At 45.1% G+C, this 5842-nt stretch overlaps 1 long non-coding RNA gene across 1 annotated transcript; it reads right to left on the bottom strand.

Annotated features, from left to right (window-relative positions):
* Positions 1-1181: 1181 nt before the first annotated feature.
* On the bottom strand, positions 1182-5083 carry LOC117033481 (uncharacterized). Its single transcript, XR_004424884.1, has 4 exons — positions 4974-5083; positions 4442-4592; positions 3319-3465; positions 1182-1233 (listed from the first exon to the last, which is right to left on the bottom strand). It is a non-coding gene; the product is annotated as an uncharacterized LOC117033481 (long non-coding RNA).
* Positions 5084-5842: the final 759 nt, after the last annotated feature.

Here is a 5842-nt window from a genome sequence, read left to right on the forward strand (position 1 = left end):
ATCTGTTTCCTACCCCGAGAAGTTGAGGCTCTAGTTCCCTCTGTTTCAATCCAATCTGGTGGTGCTTCCAGTCAATAAGCATCTAACGTCAATAAAGTGCTCATACTCCATAAACAAGGGCTATTATTGTTACTGTTGATATGAAGATGTCTTACGAAATAGATAGTACTTTTGGAGGACAGAATTAAATAGGGAAACCCAACAAGATGAAACTTAGTACAGGTAAATAAAAGTGCTGCACTTAGACTTTAAAAATCAATTTCATAATTACAGGATGGGGAAGCTTTGGTTTGCTGGCATGCTTGTCTTCCCAGCTAAGCTGTAAGCTTTTTGTGGGAGAAAATTGAGGGGATTTAGTTGACAGCAAGCTCACAATGAAACAAAAGCATGAAGAGACACACACCGTAAGTGGCATGCAGACAAACTAGCTCATGATCAGGTGAGTGAGGGACATCAAACCACATCACAGGAGGAACTGTTGGAAAAATGAGTGACTTCGCCTGGAGAAGAAAAGGCCTTCGGGAAGAGATGGGGCAGGTTATCAACTTTGTATGTCTGAAAGGCTGTCACATAAAAAAGGAAATGGATCAGCTCCAGAGGACAGAATTAGCATGGAGGGGTGGCGATTTCAGGAGAGCTGACTTTAGTCAGTAAAAAAGGAATGCTAACACCAGAGCCGTCGCTCTCTACCTCAGTTGCCCACTGACATCACATGAAGAGTTTTAAATAATAATGATGCCAGCACCCTTCCCAGAACATTCTGTCAGAGTGGGTCCCAGGAAATAAAGAAGAACCATTCACCAGGTTCCATTGCACTGCCATGACTGTGAGTATCAGATGGACAAACATCAACGAATGAGCTGACTCCCAAAGTTGACGTACTCATCACCAGAAGCGTTCAAGCAAGAGCCCGAGTGACTGTCAGTTCAGTATTTTTATTTCAGAGAGGTCCTGCATCAGGTGAGAGATCAGATGAGCTTTAAGACCCTCCTCCAGGACCTACAGACTCAGCGCGGAGAACGATTCCCTCCCATTGAACAACAGAAGAGGACTTGGAGATTCCTAATGGCTGTGGGAGCTGTGCCTACATGTTTAGGCCATGGTTCTCCTCCCCAGCCTCCTGGGACAGACAGCAGGATCCCCTTATCTCCATGATGGGGGGTGGGGGGGAAGGGCGAGGTCTCTCGGAATGGACTTCCTTGCCCAGACGGGCAGTATGAGTCAATGGATAATCTGCTTGGAAGGGTTAAAAAAAATGGAAAGTTTAGGGTAGGGAGAGAGGGAAAAGGGTACTTAGCCCCAGGTCCTCGGTACTTAAATTTGAAGCTCTATGACCTTATTTTCACAAGGAGGCTCTCCTATCTCCCTAACTTCCATCCATTGAGTTCCCAACCCATCTCTAGCTCTCATCCCAAACTCAATTATTCTCTCTCTCTCTCTTTTTTTTTATCTCATTCCCTACAAGTATGTGTGGTTAGCTAGTGTTTCCCATCATTTGCTGTTGGGAAGGCCAAGTCCTCATGAGGTATTTAGTTCTTATAAATATAAATCAGAGCCTAGAGCCTCACATACCTGATTCTCTGCCCCTCTCTGAACCCTCTCCAGTTCCTGTTCTCCACCTTTCTATTACTGCAGTGCACACATGTATTAAAACATCTCAGTTGTGTTACCAGCAGCCCCAAATAAGAAATAAACCACACCGATCTTACTCCTGACAAAACTGTATTTCACAAGCAGAATCCTGCCTCGTTTTCTTGTACCTCCCATCATGAGAAAAGACACCACTGCAGCCCTGTATCCCACAAACGAAGGATCAATAACTGGCATGTATGTCGTGGATAGCTTGTTTTTTCACATGAAATTGTGTTTAATTGTTTTGCTATTTGCAGATCCAGGGCTCCTCACACCAGGCATGGGTGAAGATGTGTGAGCAAAAAGAGAGATTTTCTTGTAAGGCAAATACAGATTAAAGAGGAAAAAGTTGTTATAAATCACAGCACTGCCTTCTGAAGGCCAAGTGCCCATTTCAAAAGTTTCCCTATTCATTTCAAGCAACTGTTTAGTTCATCAATGCTTTATTTGTAAAAGCAAATGCTTGGCCTTACAAAACATCTATTCAGACATCAGTGACTCAGAATTCTGGGACTTTCCTGCTTGTCTGGGAATTATGTTTATGATACAAATGCCTAGTTAATAAAAGCCTCCTTTCCACGCGTGAAAGACCTTTACGATCTTAAAGAAAGGGGAAAAAAGCTGCCCTGGCCCCTTTCCTTTGTTCTTCTTTTGCTGTGTAAATGCCACTTGTGAGGTTTCACTGTACTCGAACAGAACCAATCAGCAGATTTTTAGGGCAGTGAAACTGTTCTGCATCCTCTATAATGGAGGCTGCGTGGCATTACACATTTGTCCAAACCCACAGAATGCACATCATCAAGAGTGAGTCCTCTGTCAACTGTAGACCCTGGGTGATGATGACGTGTCAGTGTATGTCCATCAGTTGTAACAAACATACCACTGTGGCGGGGAGGCTGACAATGGGGGTGGTTGTGCCTGGGTGGCGGCGGGGAGTATATGGGACCTCTCTGTAACTTCGGCTCAATTTTGCCGTGTATCAAAACTGCTCTAAAAAAAGTAAAGTCTACTAAAAAAATTAAATAAACAACCAATTCTGTTGGAAGTAGGCCCTCCAAGTGCACTCAGGGGCTCTGTAAGAATTTTGAAAGAAGGCTTTCCTTTGAAACATAAGCAAGTGAGGGTGCGCCCGAGGAGAGTGCCTTTGGAAGTTGGAGGTTTTAGGGTAGATTGTTACTCTTTGGGGATGTTGACACCTGCTGGTCTCCCTACCTGGAAATTTCTTTGTGTGACTGATCCCTTCCCATCGTGCTGAACTCAATTTAAATGTCATCTCCTCAGAGAGGCCCCCCCTTACCCCTTCTAAAAGAGCCCCCACAGTCAACGTGTAGTCACACTTCCATCACTGCACCCTCATTCTCCCCGTGGGTAGTAGTTCTTTGTCTCTCTCTTCCCCACTAGAAAGTATTCCCAGTGCTTAGAGAAGTACCTCTTCGTTCCGTAATATTTACTCAGAGGCAACAAACAGCTATAAAGTGAGGTGTTTGCCTACACTGCCCAGACATTGCCCAGCCGATACAGAGGATGACAGGCCATGCTGGCTGCCACACGCAGTGGCCTCCTTGTTGCATGCTACCGGGGGGGTCTGGGGTAGGAGAGATGCAGATGGCCCCATCACTGCTGGGAGAGCCTCACGGAGAAGGTGGGGACAGAGATGGCTGCCTCAGACGTAATACTATTTCCTACCTGGAAGCAAAATGTCCTTACTTCTAAGAGTTTCATGGAAAAACTCTCATCTCAGGGAAATGCAGGCTGGCTCCTCCAGCTCAAGCTAGCAGGACTGCACCTGAAAACGACTGAGGTTCCAGACCCCAGAAGCTGCCTGGGACACACCTGCAGCCAGTGAATCAAAAAAATCACAATAGAAAAGTTTAGGATGTTGTTTCTTTTCCAAGGGAGAGCATCATGTAACAGAGAAGCTCCAAATGCCTTAACCATATCAGAGTGCTAGAGCCAAAAAGAACTCTGAGAAGGCCAGATATGAGCGTTCTCACTGGAATCGCATATGTACATAGGATATAAGACCATATATGGAATCATATGTACTATATTATTAACTATATACAGTGCATACTATAATAAAATGCATCACATTGTTATAGTTTATATTTATAGAGATACGATGTTGTATAGAGAATGTAGTCTCTCTATATACAGTATATTAAGACTGGCCAAATCTTAGCCCCTCTCTACGTCCACACCCTTGCCCAGCTTTGCTGCAACTAGACTGTATTTCCTTGCCCGTTGACCTTGGGCTCAGTCATGTGACCTCCTTGACCTCGGCTGGTGGGTGGAAGGAAAGTGTGCCGCTCCCCAGCCTCCCTCATTTCCATTTTCTTCCTGCCCCTCTGCCATCACCAGGAGAACATGCCCCAGCTAACTCGGTGGTTAATCTCCCGACGCCAGGGGAGGATGACAGATCCCTGGGACGGAATGGCCTAGCCACCCAGTCAGCCCACAGACACATGAGTGATCATGATTCATTGTAATTTGCAGCCACTGAGTTTTGGGGTGCTCCTATGCGGCATGATGTGGCATAATAAAACCTGATACACATCATAAAAGCTGATAGACAGGTGATGTGGACATTTGTTCATCAAGACCTGAAGGCGCCCAGCATACATCTGTCTGTCATTTCTTACCCCTCTCCACTTCAGCCTTCCATTCCCGCAAGTGACATTTGTGTGCTTTGAAATTACAGGTAAATACAGAGAAATTAGCAAACATCCATGTCCCCAATGCCCATAATTGCTTGTTATTTCAACATCTGTCATATTTACTTCAAACCATTCTTAATATACAAGATTACCCATAAAGCTGAAGTCTGCTCCAAGGTTGGGAACTTCTCTCTAAACCCCCAAAGATGAACCAGCAAATTCCAATGTCCATGCTTCCCCAACTTGTCACGATGTCCATGGCATTGATCTATGTGAAGGAGGTTGGCAGGAGCTGGAAGAAGGCTGAAGAAGGGCAAAGAACAAGGGGGGAAAAAATCATCCAGAAATCAAGAAATTGCACTGTCTCTTGGGTCAAATCAACAGAATCTACTCCTTACAGAAACATCACATCCTGAGATATTTATGAAGATGGCAACAGGAATCAAACATCATCGTTCCCTTGGGAAAATGGCTCACAAACCCAAAGAGGCTATTTATAAGCTCACAGGTCTCCCAACCAATCAGTGGAAATTTCTTTGGCAGTTCCATGATTTGTTTGCCAACTCCCAAGAATAGACACACACTCACACACACACACACACACACACACACACACACACACAGAGTTGCACACAGACCTACAGCTCTCAACCTTGTTAACTGAGACTTACCAGGCATACTCACCAGTCCCTGGCTGAGATGGCTCTCACCTCTAATAAACTCTTTCCCAACATCCATTATCTGTGTCCCCTCATTCTACTCCTCACCATCAAGATACCAAAAAAGTGTGCAGTAGCTACAGCCACGGTGGAGAAACCAGCAGGCTCTCACATTCCCAGGGAATATATTCGGTTTCATTGATGCGTTGGACTGCACACAGGGAGGGAAATGAGCAAGTGCAAGAGAAAGGTTTCTTTGATCCTAAATCTAGAAACAAAACATGTTGACATGAAGCACTGCAAAGCCAGAAATGGCAAATGAGAAACCACAGCTTGGCTTTCAGAATTAAATATCATTATCAAGTTTTGGTACGTCCCAATGGCCCCTGTCAGCTCCATTGAAAAACAAACCTAAACTATGGCTAGCGTGGCAGAGGCTCTTACGATCGGTGAGCCCGTGGCCTGGGTGAGAGTAAATCTCTTACTCTGTTCCCCTTACCCAGTGGCATTAACACCTGCGAGCTTCACTCACACATAACTCAGTGCAGCCACTCTTTTTATCTTGGCAGCCTCTGGGAGTCCTTCGCCAAGGTTCTGGGCTCTTTCAGTCAACATGACCAATTCCACATCCTTTTATTAATTACTAACCATTTCCCCTTGCAGTCAGCCCTGAAATCCCTGCTTTGATCTGCCGGACATGTCACATGGTGGATGCTTCTGAACGCCACCCGTCCCGTGGCTGACTTAGAACTGGCAGGCCTGGCAGACAAACACACAAATGAGGAAGACATTTCCTGTAGACACTAGAAAAAAGCGAGTTCTACCAGGAAATCAACGGCCATAAGCAGAGAACTCATTTTGTTCATTCACTCAGTATTTATTGGTTGATAGTCT

This window comes from Rhinolophus ferrumequinum, chromosome 2, assembly GCF_004115265.2.
Source record: "Rhinolophus ferrumequinum isolate MPI-CBG mRhiFer1 chromosome 2, mRhiFer1_v1.p, whole genome shotgun sequence".
Lineage (NCBI taxonomy): Eukaryota > Metazoa > Chordata > Mammalia > Chiroptera > Rhinolophidae > Rhinolophus > Rhinolophus ferrumequinum.